Below are 20,790 nucleotides of genomic sequence, written 5' to 3' on the forward strand. Positions count from 1 at the left end.
TTCAAATTGTTTAAGGGTATTTTGTAAACAATTTTAATTGTTTAATACTTTACATATATATTTGTTTTCATAATGCCGCGGTTTTTCAAAAAGTGTTCCGGAACATTTCAAAAGCGTTTAGGAACAATTTCAAAAATGTTCCGAAACATTTCAAAAATTGTTCTGCAGTATTTTCAAAAGAGTTCCGGAACATTTCTATATTATTCCAGAACATTAAGACAGTTCTCAAAAGTGTTTCTTTTTCAAAAGTGTTCCGGAAACATTTCAAAAGTATTTTGAAACATTTTAAAAAGTGTTCTGGAACATTCCAAATTGTTCCGGAACATTTTCAAAAGTGTGCTCCGGAACATTGTCACAAGTGTTTCGGAATATTGTTCCGGAACATTAAGACGGTTTTCAAAAAGTGTTTCGGAATATTTTCAAAAGTGTTCCGAAACAATTCAAAAAGTTCCGGAACATTTCTATAGTGTTCCTAAACATTTTCAAAAGTGTTTCAAAAAATTTTAAAAGTGTTTCGCAATATTTTCAAAAGTATTCTGGAACATTTCTATAGTGTTCCTGAACATTGTCACAAGTGTTTTGGAACACTGTTTCGAAATATTAAGACAATTTTCAAAAAAATTCTGGAATATTTTCAAAAGTGTTCCCGAACATTTTTCAAAAGTGTTCCGGAACAATTCAAAAAAGTGCTCAGGAACATTATTCTGAAACATTAAGATGGTTCTCAAAAGTGTTTCGGGACATTTAAAACTGTGTTCCGGAACAATTCAAAAAATGTTCTGCATTATTTTCAAAAGAGTTTCGGAATATTTCTATAATGTTTCATTGTCACAAGTATTTTGGAACATTGTTCCGGAACATTAATATGGTTTTCAAAAAGTATGTCAGAATATTTTCAAAAGTAATCCAAAACACTTCATAAAGTTCCGGAACATTTCTATAGTGTTCCGGAAACTTTTCAAAAGTGTTCCTGAACTTTTTTCAAAAGTGTTACTGTATGATTGGTTGGCTTAGCTTGCGTGTGCCTGCAGAAGATGATGAATGGTTGCAGAATCAGCCGGTCTGGCCTTGTCTGGCGCTGGCTGGAGCTGGTTATCTCCAGCCCAGCCATTTCAGCTCAGCCGAACAGGCTGTCAGTGTTTGCATGAAAAGTACCCAATAAATAGTGTTAAACACTTTATAATGTTTTGAATGATTAAAAAATATTTTTAGGTTTGTTTAGAAATATTTCAGATTGTTTCAAAATATTTCAAATATGGTTGTAAAATATTGCATATATGTTTGGAGAAACATTTCAGAATTGTACTGACATTTGGAAAAAGTTCTGAAACATTGAGGACTTTCTTTTGGAACATTTCAGAGTGTTCCGGAACATGCTGATTTGTTTGGGAACATGAAAAGTTTCCAACAAATAGTGTTAAACACTTCATAATGTTTTGAATGATTAAAAAATATTTCAGGTTTGCTTGGATAATATTTCAAATTGTTTCGAAACATTTCATATATGTTTGTAAAACATTTCAGAATTGTACAGAAACATTAGAACATTTGAAAAAGTTCCGAGTAAATGTTATAAACACTTTAAAATGTTCCAGAATTCTAAATGTTTTTTAACACTTCAAGACGCTAAACAGATTGTACAATAGAATAGGGGGAAAGCCTCCGCCGACGTAGCGGCGCGCAAAAAGCACGCGCGATGAATAAACGCCCCGTACCTAATGCACGAAGGCAAAAGCTAAGACTATGTTTGTTTCCATCAGTTTTTTAGCCCCTATCACATTAAAAGAAATCGTACTGTTTAGGAGTACCAAATAAAATTTGTTTATAAATTTTTTTGACAGATGAGTGCTAATTTGTGATACGAATCTAATGAGCCTAATTAATCTATGATTTGCTACAGTAATGCTACAATAATAATTCATTAATTATGAATTAATATACCTCATTATATTCATCTCGCAGTTTAGCCCAGAATTCTACAGTTAGTTTTACAATCAAACTTCATTTAATACTAATAAATATCAAGATTCTTTTGATGTGACATAGTCTAAAGTTTAGTCCCTGAAACCAAACAACTCCTAAATCAAATTAAAGAAGTAAAATTAGGATTATAAGAAAGAAACGAGAATCGTACGTGTCATTGGTCCATCCTAATCTATTAACAAAATTAAAATAATGGTAAAATGAGGCCTGCAAATTTCATATCACCTCCTGGGTAGAAAATCGAGAACTGTGTAGCTGACGAATTGATACGAGAACATGTGTTGAATTAATATGGACCAACCTAATAGAAAGTGAAATAGTATTAGATGAGCCGAATAAAAAGAAAAAAAAATTGATGCCACGTCCAGCGTACGGAACAGCCGAACAACACAGCGGAACTCCGTAGCGATTTCTGCGCTTCTCGGCTTCTGCGATGCGATGGTTGGCAGCCACGCGCGATAAATAGAATTGCCCGAAAAAGACGGCGCTGTCACGAGAGAGAAAGGGAAATGTTTGTTGGCGAAAATAAAAGAAAGCAACATGCCTCCTAGTCTAGGAGTGGGACCGGAAGGGAAGATGATATATACACGGATATATATTTATACTACACCCTCGACTCCTCGGTTCCATACAATTTGTTTTTGACTTTTTTAGATCATTTCGACTTTTCTAGATATATGTATATTTTGCTATGGATATGCACTGTATCTAGTTTAGATACATAGCAAAACATGCATATATTTTGTTATGCATTTAGATGTGCACTATAAGTATCCAGAAAAACCAACATAAATAGTAATTTGGAACAGATGGAGTATATAGCAAGACAAACTCAATGTTAATCTGTTTCATATAAAATATATACAAAACTAGACTCGAGCTATAAAATACTGATGCAATGCGCTATTGTGTGGCTCTCGTCGATCCCAATTCCCAAGTCGTACACGGCCTAGTCGCTACAGCCTACAGCACGCACAACACAGAAAGGCAGCAGCGAGTCAAAGGAAAACGCAGAGATGCACACACCGATCGATCGGACATGACATTGCATTACATCGATGGCGTTGTGGCTGTTATGAATAGCTAGACTCGAATATATATTTACAGGTATTAGAAAATATACACAAAACTCTTTATATAATGGGAAAACTATAAGATATACATAACACCCTCCTCAAACTCAAGGTGGATCAATGACACTGAATTTGGAGAGATGAAACATGTGCTGGACTCTGGTCTGTGCCTTCGTAAAGAAATCTGCCAACTGAAGCTCTGAAGGCACATACTGAACAGTAATAACATCATCCTGTACCTGTGCTCGTGTATATGAAGCATCAACACCAATGTGATTAGTAAGCTCATGCTTCACCGGATCACGAGCAATGATGATGACACTGTACTGTTTGACAAAAGAGGAGTCGACCCAGAAACAAAAACACCAAAATCCTCAAGCAACCATCACAGCTAAGTAACCTATGCCGTCACAAGAGCCATAGCTCGCAACTCAGCCTCTACACTCGAACGAGAAACTACTACTTGCTTCTTAGTCTTCCAAGCAATGAGAGAACCACAAAGAAAAACACAGTAAGCAGAAAGAGATCGACGATCAGAGGAATCACTGGCCCAAGTAGCATCAGAATATGCCTAAAGCTGTAAAGAGCTGGAGCGCGGAAAGAACAAGTGATGAGATATAGTCCCACGAAGATAACGTAGAACACGAAGAAGATGACTATAGTGAAGCTGAGTGGGAGCAGACACAAACTGACTCAGGATATGTACAACATATGAGATGTCAGGATGAGTAACACCAAGATAGACAAGACTCCCAACAATATGACGATAACGAGTGGGACCTGCAAGAAGCTCCCCATCAGTGGCACGAAGATGAACATTTAGTTCCATGGGAGTCTGTACAGTACGATGGTCAGTGAGAGAAGCACTATCAAGAATATCCTGAATGTACTTTTCTTGAGACAGATAAAAATCCTGAGGTGTGGAAGAAATCTTGATCCCAAGAAAGTAACGAAGAGGACCTAGATTAGACATAAGAAACTGCTCACTGAGATGTGCCTTCACAAAGGCAATAAACTGAGGGTAATCTCCTGTGATGATCATATCATCAACATAAAGAAGAAGAAGAGTTCGACCATGTAAGCATCTAGGCCCTCAAGGTATGTTTCGGTGATTAATGACAACCATTATTGTGACTAATGAGTTTGTGCAGCTTAATAGATCATTATCGCTCATTTGGTCATATGTCAAAAGAGGCCCCTAAATTTCATTATTCAAAAAAGGCGATCTCGGTATTCAACTCAATTTTATGTCAAGACTAAGGATCTTTCTAGTCCTAAGTGTCATAAGGTTGAGAAGGACACTTAGGTTAGTATAGGTTTTATAGTTTTGTAGTGATCGCACTATTAAGAGGGGTTAAGGCTAAGTAACTTGAGCATGGACATGATCATTTGAAAATGGATGCACACTATGGTCACTCAGGTTTCTAGAAGTTCAAATAAGTGGTTCTCAAACTATATCTTAAGAATATTTGGATTTCATTCAAGACTCAAATCAGAAAAGATAAAATCAGAAAAAGTCTATACACCGGTTTAACCGACGCTCTCAATTTTCTATACGTCGGTTAAACGAAGTCAGCAGAGTCTGGACAAATTCAATACACCGGTTAAACCGACGTGTTTGAATTTAACGTCGGTGCATTGGTCCAGAGTTGGTTTTTCCAGGGAAATTCAAGTTCTATTCACCGGATTAACCGACGATGTTTGAATCAAGACGTCGGTGCAATTGACCAGTGAGATGGTTTTTTCAGAGGAATTTGAAAGTTGTACTCATCGGTTAAACCGACGATAGGTTTGAGTTAACGTCGGTGCAGTTGTCCAGAGACTTGGTTTTTCAGTGGTTCAGTGGACAACTACACTCACCGGTTAAACCGATGCTACGTCGGTTAATCTGCCCCAGTTGTAATGGCTAGTTTTCAGAAGAGGCAGTTTACATTCACCGGTTAAACCGACGATGACAATAGGGGGTACGTCGGATTAACCGGCGCTACGCAGTTTTCTGGCAGCTTTTCTCCAACGGCTCTATTTGTGTGAGCTGCCTATATATACCCCTCCAATGGGTCATTTCGCCCACTCTTGACACCAGGCAACATCCATACACTCAAACTATAGTCAAGAGCCACATTGAGCTTCATCATTCACATACTTGTGCATTCAATCAATCAAGAAGCAAGATTAAGGACTTGAGTAGAGAGTAGCTAGTGTACATCCGCTCTTGGTGATCGGTTCTTGCTCAAGTGAAGGCCTTAGCTTGTTACTCTTGGTGATTGGCATCACCTAGGCGATCTTGGTGATCGAGGTGTTTCTCGCGGAGCTTGCCAAGGATTGTGGGAGCCCGGAGAAGAAGATTGTACGTGGCTTGATCTCCACCACGCCGGGATGGTGAACGGAGACTCTTAGTGAGCGCCCTCGTCTCGGTGACTTGGGAGGTGACAATACTCTTTGTGAGTGTCACAACGTGGATTAGGGGTGTGTGCCAACACATCGATACCACGGGAAAAAATCCGGTTGTCTCTTGTCCATTCCTTTTATTCAAGCATTTTCTTTCATGCAATTTACTCATGTGCTTGACTTAGAGATCATAACTTAGCTCTACCTTGCTAGGCTTTACTTTGTTTTAGCTCTCTTAGCTTGTGTTAGTAGCTTAGTTATCCGGTTGGTGAATTGGTGCCCTACTAGCATTGCATAGGATAAGGTTGCTTTACTTTGTTTTAGAATTTGAAAAAGGCCCAATTCACCCCCCCCCTCTTGGTCCATCGATCCTTACAGACCACGAGAGGAAGTATGAACGAATAGCGCAGGATCATGAGTACTGGCAGAAAAGCCAGCAGCAGTAACCATAGAGGCAAAACGCTGGAACCAAGCACGAGGAGCTTGCTTGAGGCCTTAAAGCGAGCGGCGAAGACGATAGACCATACCCTCAGGCACCGAATACCCAGGTGGTGGCTGCATATACACTTTCTCACGGAGTTCACCGTTAAGATAGGCATTCTTCACATCAAGCTGAGATATAGACCACTCACGAACAGAAGCTACAGCAAGATGAGTGCGAACCGTGGTCATATGAGCCACAGATGCAAAAGTCTCATCATAGTCCCGACCATACTCTTGCTGAAAACCACGCGCTACAAGACGAGCTTTGTAGCACTCAAGAGAACCATCAGAGCGGGTCTTAACCTTGTAAACCCACTTACAAGTGATAGGACGGGCATGTGCGGGAATAGGAATAAAATCTCATGTGCCAGTGCCCTCAAGAGCAGCAATCTCCTCTGCCATAGCATGCTGCCATTTCTGATGACGAATGACATTATGGTTAGAAGTAGGCTCAGAAAGAATAGTACCAGCAAAGCCAAGTCTATCTGGAGGATTGAGAAGAAATCTAACCCTAGTATGGCTCTAATACCATGGTATGAATAGCACTTGTATTCATCATGAGGGTTCTAGGCCCGAATATATATATGTACAGGTATTAGGAAATATACACAAACCTCTTATACAATGAGAAAACTACAAAATATACATATACATTTAACAGTGCCGTCGTCACGTTCACATCATGCACTTGCTTCGTCAGTACTACGTGCAGCTGCAGCACAGCAGGTCAGCAGCAACGTCCGATCGCTTCTCTCTTGGGGTCTTGTTAGTTGTTGGAACTTTGTGTCCATCCATCATGGCATCATCATCCGCCGCCCACGCATGTTATTAACGCCCCTGAATCATGGGCCTTAATTAGCGTTAGTTGTTAACATGGATGTATTAAGATAAGATGTGAGGTGATGGCCGTTTTAATTTAAGATCTCGGAAATCTAGGCGGCAACTGCGTGCATTGCGTGTTACTCCCTCCTTCCCCGTTTTTTAGGCGCATGACCATTTTCAATTTTTCTTCCAATATAAGGCGTGCAGCCTTGGGATTCATGCTGCAGTAATCACCATTCTTGTTCCGAGGAATTAACTCACGGAAAGGGCGGGAGAACATTTGCATGCGGCCATGCAAAATTCAATTTGCATTGGCCATGCGAGCCCAGCAGGCTGCATGAGGCCATGCAAGATATCTGAGATCGAGATGTTGTTTGCTCTTCATGTAAACTTTCACAGCATTAATGCAAATCTTGGTACCTGTGTTATTTGGTCATGCGCCTAAGAAATGGGGAAGGAGGGAGTAATTGCTTATCATCGGTAGGAGTATCAATTGGTAACTACTAGTAACCTTAGTGCACCTTCCATCCTCTTTAATTCAAAATTTTGTACTATTTTTTTTAAAATTAGATCTCATTTTGGAAAAAAAGTATAAAATTTTAAACTAAAAAGAATTGGAGGTGCACATAAAAGTCACTAATTAACATCCCTAATCATTAGGGAGAGCTAGCTAGGTGATCACTCTCTAATGGTAGATAGGGCTCCAGACGAGGAGCTGGAGCTGTTTTGGAGGAGCCACAATTGTGGCTCACATCTATAACAGCTCAAATTCCTCTATTTTTCACTAAAAACGGTTCCCTCATATGAAACGTTTGGTAGGGTTCCTCAAGAGCCGGAGTAGTGTAGAAGCCCTACCAAACAGTGTGTGTATGCAAAGCATATACAACTATATATATATATATATATATATATATATATATATATATATATTGTGTGTAAGCATGCATACACTACTACAAAAACAGCCTTTTGTCCCGGTTCCATATGGCCATTTGTCCCGGTTTTGGAACCGGGATTCGGCCGCCGGGACAAAAGCGCTGGAGGCTTTTGTCCCGGGTGGTAGAACCGGGACAAAATGTCCCTCGTGCTAAAAAATATTTGCGCCCTGCGGGATTGGAACCCAAGACCTATTGCCTAGCGCATGGCCTGCTTGCCAACTCACCTAAGTAGTACATGTGACTCAGTAAAGAATAACTCCCTTTTGAACTATCACGTGGAGGGGCCTTTTGTCCCGGTTGGTGGCTCCACCCGGGACAAAAAGGGCCTTTTGTCCCGGGTGGAGCCACCAACCGGGATAAAAGGGTCACCCTTTTGTCCCGGTTGGTACCACCAACCGGGATAAAAAGGGTTGGACCTTTTGTCCCGGGTGGAGCCACCAACCGGGACAAAGCTCCACCCGGGACAAAAGGCCCCTGTCCCCCCGCTCCTTTGGACCCGGGACAAAAGCCACCTTTTGTCCCGGGTCCAAAAGTAACCGGGACAAATGACCTGGAACAAAGGCTGTTTTTGTAGTAGTGATATATCCCGTGTAGTGCATATAGTTGTGGGCATGGATGCATGATTGCATTTTCAGTATATATATAAAAGTGGAGTGCAAGTGACACAAAACTTGGATAGATTATTGTTTCCGTTTAATTTTGTTGTAGCTGCATGCTTGAACGTATGATTATTTTTGGTGTAGCTAGTTTGGGCTGTTTTTTTATATATATAATCCTGGTCTGAAATGGAAGCTCGAACGAAGCCTGCATGCCTTCAATTCTGATGGCCGCGAGATCGGACACTGCAATGCAATGCAAGTCACGGCTCAGCGTTCACCATTCAGCAAGCGAGCGAGCGAGAGAGAGAGAGAGAGAGAGAGAGAGAGAGAGAGAGAGAGAGAGAGAGAGAGAGAGAGTTGCGGTTGACAATGAAAGGAACGTCGTGCAACGAGGACCACTAATCCACATCTATCAAACGAAACTGGGCGCGCGCCTGCTTTGAGTAACCCGGCAGCGATAAGGAAAATGAAAGGGAAAGTCAATCGATTTTGCCGTGCTTGCTCAGCTCGGTTTCCTGCACCATCCAAATCGATCTTCAGTACGTGTGAAGCCAAAAAGAAAAGAAAAGAATTGAATGCGGTAGATATTAGGCCTCGTTTGGTTTGTGCTGTGCTAATAAATAATGACACTTTGACCGCTAATTACGGTGTCAAACAAAGCCAGTTTACAAAACCAACTTCAGAACCCCTGCGCTAGTAACTTTGAAGAATCTAATGGGGCCTTTGGCCGCGCGATTAGAGGATGGTTACTATAGCATCACTGTGACCAATTATAGATTAATTACCGTCATTAGATTCGTCGCGAAAAGTTACACCAATCACTGAAAAAGTTTTGCAAATTGACTTCATTTACTACTTTATGCATAGAAGACTCTCTCGTATAATGGAATAGCGTAGCGTGAACCAAACGGAAGAGAGGTTGCTAGCATCGCCATGTCAGCGTGTGAACCGTCCATCCGGATCTGGTACAGTCCGCTCCGTTTCAAATTAGGGTGTGTCTCCTGCCAATTGATAGATATTTCATTATCTGTCAATCACCAATTCTCACTGTTGAAATTCCATCAAATTGCTTAAGAGCAAGTATAATGGCTGGCGGAGAACTGGCTGAGAATCTACGTGGATGAGGAGAGAGAAAGTTGCGGGCGACTCGTGATGCGCCTGCTCAAGTCGGCAAAGAGGCTCTGCCTTCACCGCTATTGGCCGAGCTAGTGGGGTCCGCCACCATCAGAGGGTGCCTCCCAGCCAGCAGTGGGCGATGGAACTAGCCATGCTCTAAGCTAGTACCTAGACCGAAATATAGTGCATATATCAAGTAAAGGTATCGGGCTCGCTATTTAATGTAGCGCACGCCTTAACATATGAGCACATTCATTCTGGGTGCGCTTGTGGTCTGCGATCCATCACAACTTAGGACCTATTTTCGTGTCCATTTGGAGGCCTATTAAGAGGGATGTTATTATGTTATCGGCCTAGGGTCTGTCTAAATTTTTAAAAAAATTGGAGAAACTAGAGATTCCTTTGAAAATACACCACTTCTACTTCAAGACTCTAAAAGCTCGTTCAATAATATTTCGAAGGGATGATTGCAAGAAATTGAACATCTCGTACTTCCCTTGTGGAGGATGCCCAGAACGATGGCGAAATTTTGGATTATGGTATGTGCTTCCTTTCAAAAAGAGCAAGGTATCTTGTCCGGTTTGGATAACTAGAATCCACAAGATAATATTTCCCTATAAAAGAAGTATTATTAAAACAAATAACACTAGAAGTATTGATAACTTTGTAAGAAACCAATTTTACCTTCAGGAGGCACATGAAAAGAAGGAAAGTTTACTAACACATGATTGAGGATCCGTGTGTCATGTGCAGAACCTAGCCAACCAGCAACAGCGAAGATAAATCGCATGTCAAAGTCACAAATAGCTAGGGCCTTCTGAGATGTATATCCATGTCGGCATGTATGGTTAACCAATTCTTTTGCTGGCACTTCAACTTCAACATGTGAATCATCTGTAACTCCAATACCGCCATTGAAATAAAGCAAGAAACTGTCCTCTTTGATCTTTTTATGCTCAGTACCGAAAGTAGGATCCTTTAGTTTGATATTGTCCTTTTTTACTTGCACAAACAATTCGATACTTCATAAAACTTGGTGTGAACTGTCCAGAGCGATTGTGTAAATGTATCTTCAGCTTGTGCAAATGCTTCATTGATGAAACATTGATAGTTGATGTCAACCTATAGGTGAGGCTCATCCGAAACATTTTTGTAAAAGTACCTCGATCCACCTATACACCTCTTCACCCATTGAAGTCTAGTTTTTGGTGCTTCTCTATATTCTTATTTGTGCAAATACCCCTCAGTGTACTGGTACCCCATTTGACCAATAATTGCAGCATGTTGGGAAAGTTCATCTAGAATCAGTAGGCCTTTCTGACCCTTTTTGGCCAAATCTTCCATGTAGCCATCCATCGAGACAAAATCTTCAAATAGTCATAATACATATGGACTACACAATACATATGGATAGCAACACAAGAACAAAAGCAACTAGTGTTTACATGAACTAATGGTTCTCAACATAAGAAAAAAGAACCAAATATTGGTTCACAACACAATACTGGAAACTAATAACTGAAAAGGGTGCTACTCGAGCCTCATTATCTCCTCTTCATGCTCCATCTCAAGCAAATCCAACCTTCCTTCATCTGTTTTATAGGGAACTAAAGACCTCCCTAAAATCAGGCTTGATGATCAGGAAAGTAGATGTGTGCACGCGCAGTTTTTTCTTGCACCCCACAATCTTTCACCATCTTCATAGCCTCTTTAATGCTTGGGATTGGGTTAGTTGGAGGTGTTGATGATGCTTCAATACTTGTGGAGATCTTCTCTGTTGTAGTTTCTATCTTCGAACAGGTGTTCTTGTACAGTTTAAAGAATGGGCTCTTATCTTCCTTCTCTTTGGTAGCAGTAGAGCTGGCCTTGAGTTTCTTTTTCCCTTGTTTTGATTTCTTTTGTGTAGCCAATTGGATAAGGGAGGTGGGGTCGCCGATGGCCTCCTAGGGCCCATGTGCCGTCGCACCTACACCTTGGCGCCGCGCCCTCACGCCGCGGAGCAGCGGGGAGAGGCGCTGCCATCACGAGCGGGCTAGGGGCGAAGCATGAACGGTGGGACTCAGGTGCGAGAGGAGGAAGAAAGAAGACATAAGGGATATAGGGGGCGAAGGGTACGCTTAAGCAATCGCAGGTGGGTAATAAATTCGGGGGGACCCTACCCTTCCATAGCCGGTTTGAGCAACCGTCGAGCGGCTGTGGCAAATGAACCACAAAAAGTAGCTTTTTGGTCCGACTGTGGCTCGCGACAGCTTCCTTTGGGTGGGCTACTGACTTTCTTTAAAAGCCAAAGCACCAAAAAGTTCAACCAATCAGAGCATTATAGTCGTGCGTTTGCTTTTTTATTTTGAGTAAGGGAGTCCTCCTAGAACTAGCTTGCTATAAATAAAGTTTTACAAACGCCATATGGCGGATTAGAGAACCAAACATGCTGGCCTATAGCCTCAAACAACGAGCTCTTTGCCAAGCCTGTGCGTCAACATTTGAGTTTCTACTTTCATACACAAAATCTATTTTTGGAAGCCCTCTACCATTGCTTTTTATCTCTCTGATAGTAGCACCACATGGTCCATGCTCCTCTTCCGCATTGCCTTGATGCATCGAACTACATTAGAACAGACGCTAGCAAGCCTGATCCTTCCCGAAAGGAGATCCTGTGCCAAAACCATCCCTTCCTTGCATGCAAGTACTTCCATCATCTCCATATCAGTCATGCCTGTCATCACCATCGCTGACGCCAGGAAAAGGCCATTTACATCATGAGCAATGGCCACAACCAACACCCATTCAACATTCTTGGAGACGACTGCATCGACATTCACCTTCATGACGCCTGCCAGTGGGGGCATACACCACGAGGCCTACCCACTCCTTCCTGCTATCTTCTTCACCTGAGGTGTGGCCATGCCGAGGTCTACAATATAGCGATCCATGAATTGAAGGAGTGAGTCGAGAGCAAGCTCTAAAAGCAGCCCTCATGTATCGCCTTCCTTCGTGCATGCCAGATCGCCCAAAGGGTGATGACCACCCTCGTGAGTTCCTCATGTGTTAGTGAGGAGAACACCACTGCTAGCCATGCCCGAGCTTCTATTTCATCAAGTTGACAGAGGTGTTCTGTAATCTACTCCTTCTCGAGGGCCCATACACACTTTGCTATATGGCAGTCAAGAAGAGAATGTCTCCAGGAATCCGGTGCTCCACAGATAGCACAAGCACTTCGCGATGCCATCTTCTTGTTGTGAAGAACATCTCCTGAGGGGATCGAATACCAAGCCAATCTCTAGATGAAACCCTTGATTTTTGATGGAACTCTGATCTTCCATAACACCGAACACTCCTTCTCCATTGCATGCATGTTGGAGCAACTTGGTCCGTTATCCAACCATGCCATGTTTTTGTCTTTGTTATGGACTAACATTCGGTAAGCTGAGCGAACCGAGAACACACCGCTTTTCTCATAATGCCAGGCTTAGAAGTTTGCATGTCTCCTTGTGCTCAGCGGTATATTTATGATCACCTCCACATCCATTCGAGTAAAAATCTATTGGAGTACTTGCTGGTCCCGAGAGCAAGAAGTTTGATCAATCAGCTTACTTATGCAGCGTGGGGGATCAGCACAATAGCTCATCACCGGACGAAGCAATCCGTTCCTAGGTAGCCAATTCATATCCCAATATTCGTAATTTCTCCGGTACCAATCATGCAGATTAGTCCCTAGCATAGTAGCTCCTTCCCTTCCATGACCGCATGCCAAATTCATGACGGGGAGAACCCACCTCAGCTTCTAGGAAGTCCTTCCCTAGGAAATGTACAGCCTGTAGGACACGGGTGCTTAGAGTTTCAGGCTCCATTAGCACTCGCCAAGCTTGCCGAGCCAGCAAAGCCAAATTGAAAAGCTCAATATCTTTGAATCCCATGCCACACATGTACTTGGTTTGTTCATCTCGTACCAGGCCACCCAGCAAGTTTTCCTCTTTCCTTCCTTACTTCCCCACCAAAAAATTTGTAGAATACCATTGATGTGTTCACAGAGCCCTCGTGGCAACTTAAAGCAGGACATAGAGTACGTTGACACAGCTTGTGCAACAGATTTTATGAGTACCTCCTTTTCTCCTGCTGACAAAACCATCTCCATCCATCCTTGCACCTTCACACGCGATCCTTCAAATATTGAAGGCACCATTCAATGTTGTTCCAACATCGGATGACATTCCAAGTATTTCTCGCTTAGTGACTCATTATGAACGTCCAGCAAGTCCATAATCTCCCCCTTAGTGCTATCAGAGATGCCTTTTGGCAAAACTTGTCCAATTTACTTGCTTTCCTGCCACATGATAGTATGTTTGTAATACATCCTTCACTTCTTGCGCACTCTCTACGTTGGCTCTGAAAAACAACAGACTTTCATATGCAAAGAGTAGATGGCTAACCACCGGTGCCATTGGAGCCACCTTAATCCCGTTAAGGTTTGATGACTAAGTTCTTGATTTTATCAGGCACGAGAGACCCTTTGCTACTAACATAAACATGTAGGGAGAGATAGGGTCTTATTGATGGATCCCTCACGAAGGGTTAAAGTGCTCCAAACAAACTCCATTAAATAAAAATGAGAAAGAGACCGGAGTTATTAGATGCATTATCATCTTTGTCCACATTGTATGAAAGCCAAGTCGAGACATGATTTGTTCCCCAAAAAAAAAAAGTCGAGACATGATCGCTCTCAGATAGCCCCATTCAACCTGATCATATGCCTTCCTCATGTCCAACTTAAGTGCACAACACGTGAGATTCCGCACTTGTTTCTTCTTCATATAGCGCATACACTCATACTTGTTAGTAATAAGCTGGCCCGGGATGAAAGCTGATTGTTCTTCAAAAATAATCTCGGGCTAGTATTGTTTTGAGCTTGTTGGCCACAACTGTCGACACGATCTCGTAGATGACATTAGAAAGACTGATCGGTCGAAACCATAGTTCTAAATAGCGGGTTATAGCCCATCTATTAGCGGCACTATAGCGCCTGGGGGAGGGTTGCCGTAGCGGACTATAGTGGCGATTTAGCGGGCTTTAGCAAAAATTTAGTGCAATTTTGGATTCCTACCACTAAATCCTATAAACCGCTATTTAGAACAAACTGGTCCACCTCCATTGCGCAAGGTCTTGTTGATGTTGTTCAATTGCCCCCCCCCCCCCCTCAAAACTTTCAACACAATAGAAGTCACCTCTTCACCACACACTGCCCGGTGGCGTTGGAAAAAATGCGCATAAAAGCCATTCAGGCCTGGCGCCTTAGTCGGTCGGAGTGACTATGCAACAGTTGAGTAATTTCTATGTCTACTTCACTCAATTTTCTAAACCAATGCAATCATGCCGCATGGCAATGTTGGCAAAGGAAAATCGAGTGAAAACCAGAATGGGTTCACTCGATTTTTGTCCAAGGAAAGAGTAGAAAGAAACCGAGTGAAAAATACACCATGTATCAACCGGAAAAAGGGCATGTGCTCCCTTTCATGTCATCTACACCGTATACGAAGTATAGATACGTGCATAAATATGCATTGGCGTACCATGAAGAACACCATGAGTCTCGGCGACCGCAAATCGATTTCATCAACAAGACGTATGTAAAAATGTAGCAAGACAGTACAAATGATAAATTACAAGACAAATCTTACACATAAGAGAACCTAATATATACAGTACAATTATTGGTAAACAGGATAAAGAGAAAATTAGAAATTTAGGGATAAAAATATGTGAAAAATGAGAAAATAAAAACAATAATGAACAAAAAGGAAAATATATAACAATGACACATCATGACTAGAACAAAGCATGCACTCATAATTATTGGCAACTCACACAGTACACTCCACACAAAGTGAGAAAAACAACCATCGATAAAATAGGCCCTAAAGATAAATAGAGCTCATAAAAGAAAAAAATAAGAGGCCCATACTACATAAGTACAAACTGTTAAGGAGAAAGCAGCCCATGGCGGGAGGTTACTCAAATAAAATTCGAGTGATATCGAAGAAACAAAATCACTCTACTGTTGTTTAGGAATTCCGTAGTCGGAAACATACACATGATTGGGTCCCCTTCAAACATGTTCCAACCCTAGTCGTTTTTTCTTTTTTATATTTTTTAAAAATAAAAATTTCAAAAATATATGTCCGTTTTGAAATATTTCAAAAATACCCCCGGTCGCCTCTCCATAGGGCGACAGGCCTTAAGTGTAATTTTTTTTTCAAATTCGCAATGAGGTCCCTGAAAAAAAAGGCCCTGTCGCCTCCCCAACGGGCGACAGGGGCCTGTCGCCCAGCCCACGGGCGACCGCCGCTGGGCCCAGCCCACGGGCGCGGCAGGGGGGCCTGTCGCCCCCCCCCCCCCCGCGGGCGACCGGGGTATCCCCCCTATAAAAGCTCCAGCCCTCCCCTTCCCTCCTCATTTGAGCCCGAAAATTCCACCAAAAATCCAGAAAAAAAGAGAGGAATGAGGAGAAGGAAAGCAGCGAAGCCCTGTCGGATTCAGCACTTGTGATCTGCAGGTTAGTACATTTAGTTTTTATATTTTTCCATTTAAGTACTACGTATTTAAATATGAATAATTTAAGTAGGGGTAAGTAATTTAATTTAATTAGTGCTATAGTAGAACCATTTAAGTAGGAGTTCAATGATACTTTAGTTTGTAGTTACGTAGTAGTAAATTAGTTTAGAAAATTAGTTCTACGCATTTATTATTACAATTGCAGTACTATTAGAGACGTGTTTATAAATTAATTATGATTTAGAATAGAATTTGGCATATGCAGTATAGAATTTGAGTGTCATCACGTAGTTATGAATACTTATAACGTTGTAGTTGAATTTCATAGTTAGTTTTTACGGATTATTGAATAAGGTAGTGAAGTAAAGAGTATAACTCGATAAGTATTATGTGATATACAGATATGTCGAGCAAGATGCAGTTTCAAGTATTTTATGGTGAATACAATGTTATGTATGGGCCAAATAGAGTAGATCTTTCTGCCTTTAAGCGCACATCTAGCGGCATAGATAAACCTCTGGAAAGGAGTTTTGGTTTCATATGTAAGTGGCTGCAGCGTGGGTTCCATATTGATCCGTTGACACATGTGATCACTGTCCAGTCTCTTGTTAATTGGGAGGTAGAAAGTGAATTATGGGAATTAATGATGATACACAGCACTGATGACTGGCAGAAGTACATGCAAGCAGCTCTAGAGCGTGGGTGGCATCTGGCCATTCTTGTTCAAATTCAGGAGAAGACACAAAATGAAATCCAACATTGTGCAGATCAAGGAACTCCGAGTATTCAAAGAGAGACCAATTATGTTGAGCAAGATGAGTCAGAAGATACAGAGAACCAAAACATGGGACCACAGGGCCTTGCTGATGAGGGAGAGAGGATACATAGCATTGTGGACGAGATGGAGGCAGAAGACCAAACCGCAATAGAGATGGAAGAATATGAGGACTCATCTGATGATGAGCAGTACTCATTGCCAAAAGAGTGGAAAGAGCATGGTTTGGCAGTCATGTAGCAGAAGATGTACGAAATCAGGAGTGGGAGTATAGAGGGAACGAGGTAGTGCAAGGTGCAACATATCCAAACATTGAAGCCGTAAAAGATGCTGTGAGACTATGGGCAATCTCATTGAAACGAGAATTCAGAGTCGTAAAGTCTGGCAGTAAAGAATATGAGGTGAAGTGTGTGAATGCTGGATGTCCATGGCGAGTACATACATTCAAGGGAAAATGGAAGTCAAACTGGAAATGTTCCATTGTCACAGAGCACACTTGTTTGCTGTCAGAAGTTCTTCCCTCGCATCGCAATATATCATGTGACTTTGTTGCAAAGAAAATGTATGGGTTTATTATGGACAACCTAAATTATGAGCAAAAAATGATTGTTCGACACATTGAGCAGACTTACCAGTACACCATCAGTTATTTGAAGGCATGGCGGGCTAAACAAAGGGTGTTCGAGATGCGGTTCGGCACATACGAGGCATCTTATGATAACCTACCTCGTATGTTATCCCAGGTTGCTGCTAGAAATCCTGGAAGCTTTTATGACACATACCTTGTACCAGCCGTGACTAGGGGACAAAGAATTATGCAACGAGCCTTCTTTTGCATAGGTGCTTGTGTTAGAGCATTTCAGTTTTGTCTTCCGGTGATCTGCATTGATGGCACATTTTTGACGGGAAGGTATAAAGGTCAGATACTCACCGCAATCGGTGTAGATTGCAACAACCAAATTGTTCCGCTCGCATTTGCATTTGTTGAGAATGAGAACATAGACAGTTGGTATTGGTTCCTTGAACGAGTGAAGATTCATGTTGTTGCTGCACGTCCAGATGTGTGCCTTATTAGTGATAGGCATGCAGGTATCCTGCAATCAATACTGAAATTGCAACGTGGAATTGCGACAACGCCTCCATTATGGCCTGATGTCCAAAACAGGTGGTGCATTAGGCATATGGGTGCAAACTTCTATGAACACTTCAAGAGCAAGGATCTTAAGAACCTGTTTAAGAGGTTGTGCACCCAAAATCAACAGAGAAAATTCAATGCATTATGACAGATGCTTGATCAGTTGACTGCAGAGCTAGTGAAGGTAAGGGCATCAGGAGTAGGCACGAGTCAGGCTGCAGAGGCTAGGGATTCAATTGAGAAGCCATTTTCACACTGGATTCGAGGTGCACCTAAGGAGAAATGGTCATTTCTTTATGATACCAACGGAATACGGTATGGTATTCAGACAACGAACCATGCAGAGTGTTTCAATATGGTTATGCGTTCTTGTCGTGCCTTTCCACTTGTGGGAATTGTTGAGTTCATCATGCATGGGTGCATGAAGTATTTCAGAGAGTGTTACACGGCTGCAAGCATAAACATCAACAACCCCCAAATTCAGTTTTGCAAAAGAGTGACACAATATATGCAAGAGAAGATTGAAAAGGCCAAACTGCACCGCGTCATATCCACAGGTACAATGGAGCATAGATTTGAGGTTCTATGCAAGGATAGAAGTGGTCGTGGTATCCGTAGAGATAGGGTGGTACAGAAGAGTTTGATTACAGTTGATGGCAAAGCCTTCTGCTCCTGCTTGAAGCCTAAGTTATTGCATATGCCATGCTCCCATCTCATTGCGGCATGTGCAGAGTCTGCGTTACAGCCAGGACTATTTGTTTCACCGTACTTTAGCAAGGAAACAGCTGTATCCACATGGGGACATGAGGTATACGGGATTGGAATTGTGAGGCCTTTCACTCAGGATAATGAGAATAAGATGTTTATTCCTGATCCAGCCACTAAGAAAGGCAAAGGCCGCCGTCAGACTTACCGTGGACTCTGCGATGGGTGCATGAAGACACATGGGAATGCTATCCTGTCAGGGTGCCCACTACTGCTACAGCTTTGGTCGTACGAGAGGCTAGCTGTTGGTCGCCCCTTGGTCAGCCACGAGCCTTACCACGGGGGCATGTACGGCGACGAGGAGGACGAGAGGCCCACTATGGGAACTATCTGGATCTGGCGTCAGGTATGTTCGCAACAAACCTAATTTTGTTATTAATTGTTACATGATGTATTAGCGCACTTTTAATTTTACTTATTCGGAATGCAGAGGTCCTGGGCACATGCGCGGGTTAGACGCGCATATCCTGAGTTTGTTTCGGAGCTCGACATGCTGACGCCCGAGGACGTTGTCTGGGAGCCTTACAGCCCAGAGGCTGTGGCTACCCGTGCACCAGCAGGCCTGTCTTCGCACTGCTCCGCGAATGCGAGCCTGTGGCTTACTTCCGCCGTCCTAGTTTATGACATCGCGGTTGAGGCATATTGCCCCTGGAGAGTCAGGAGATAGTTTGGGCAGCGCCAGGAGTTTCCGGTGCCCACCGCGTTGGAGCATGTCAGTCGCCAGGACCACAGGTAATTATGAATGAACTTGGCTCATACATTCATGTCGAATCTAACGATTCTTCGTGGTCCACTTTGTAGGTTGTCAAGGAGTGGCTTGCCGTGCTCTGATGATTGGCTCACCAAGATCCAGCCGTGGGTGGACCAATGGGAACAGGCAGACGAGCACTTGGTCCATCCAACAGGACCACACACAGATAGCTCCTTTAGGGCTTACCTCACCTGGTACTTACCCCGGACTCGGGCTCGTCTGGTTTTTGTTGACACTCACCCGCAGCCACACCAGGCGAGGCCTCAGGATGGCTATGCCCGGCATCACGTGGAGGCACTAGCTGGCGCGGTGAGTCTCTTGATCATATTTGCATATATATATAATCATATTCATAAGATAATTCATGTGTTTCTAACTGTACTTTTACTGAATTGATGCAGCTTCGCCTTTGCAACATGATGGAGACGGACTGCTCGACTTACTTGACGAGGGTACGTGCCGGATCCCCAATGACCCAGTTTGAGCAGACAGAGGCATGGTCGAGGCAGCGTGATCAGTTGCGTCAGGTAGCGCACAACTTCGGAACCCGTGTGCAATACGAAGACAGCCACGGGTCGTCTCAGGCCTCGTCGTCGTTCCCGTGTCCGTCGACCGTGCACGGGCCGACGTCGCAGTTCTTCCCAAGTGCAGGTAACGTACATATCTCTTTAAAATTACATCAAGTGTTCATACATATTTAATAATATCACATACAGGATACGATCCAGCTACTGCGTTCGGCCATACTGGAATGTTTAGAGGGACAGCACCAGTTGGCGGACCGTATCCAGGGATGGTACCGGGGCCACAGATACCGGCCTACACAGGTTAGTTTATGTTTCGTATTTCGGTTTCTACTTGTCATGACAAAATATACGAGCGTACGCTAACATCCACATTTTTTGCGTAGGATTCTACCCCGATGCGGGCGCCGGACCTTCTTCTTCCTCCTTTCGACCAGATAACGAGACCTTCACCTTAGACGACTTCGACAGCTTGTCTCCAGAAGAGCCTGCCGCGCAAGGTGACCCCGATGTCTTGGGGTATTCACAGCTAGGAGGAGCACCACTTGGGATCTCTCAGCAGCAGACACCGCAGCCCCTTGCGCGTCCTGAGTGACAGGTGAGGTCTCCGGATGTTCTCACCTACTCCGAGGGCCATGTCCGTGCCCAGCAGAGGGCTAAGAGGGTCCGACGCCCTAGGGGTGGTTAGATATATCTGATATTTATTTGTAATGAGATAGTTGTGGACCTCTTATTTGTATCCGATGTTTATGATTGTGCTAGTTTACTTGTCATTTGTTTCTATAGATACTATTGATGTGAACTTGTTATGTTTAGGGGTTTCATAATGCTCGTTAAATAAGTGAAGTTCTTGCGATTTTTTTCTGTGATTTAATGAAGGACAAGTTAGGTG

This window comes from Panicum virgatum, chromosome 2N (assembly GCF_016808335.1).
Source record: "Panicum virgatum strain AP13 chromosome 2N, P.virgatum_v5, whole genome shotgun sequence".
Taxonomy (NCBI): Eukaryota; Viridiplantae; Streptophyta; class Magnoliopsida; order Poales; family Poaceae; genus Panicum; species Panicum virgatum.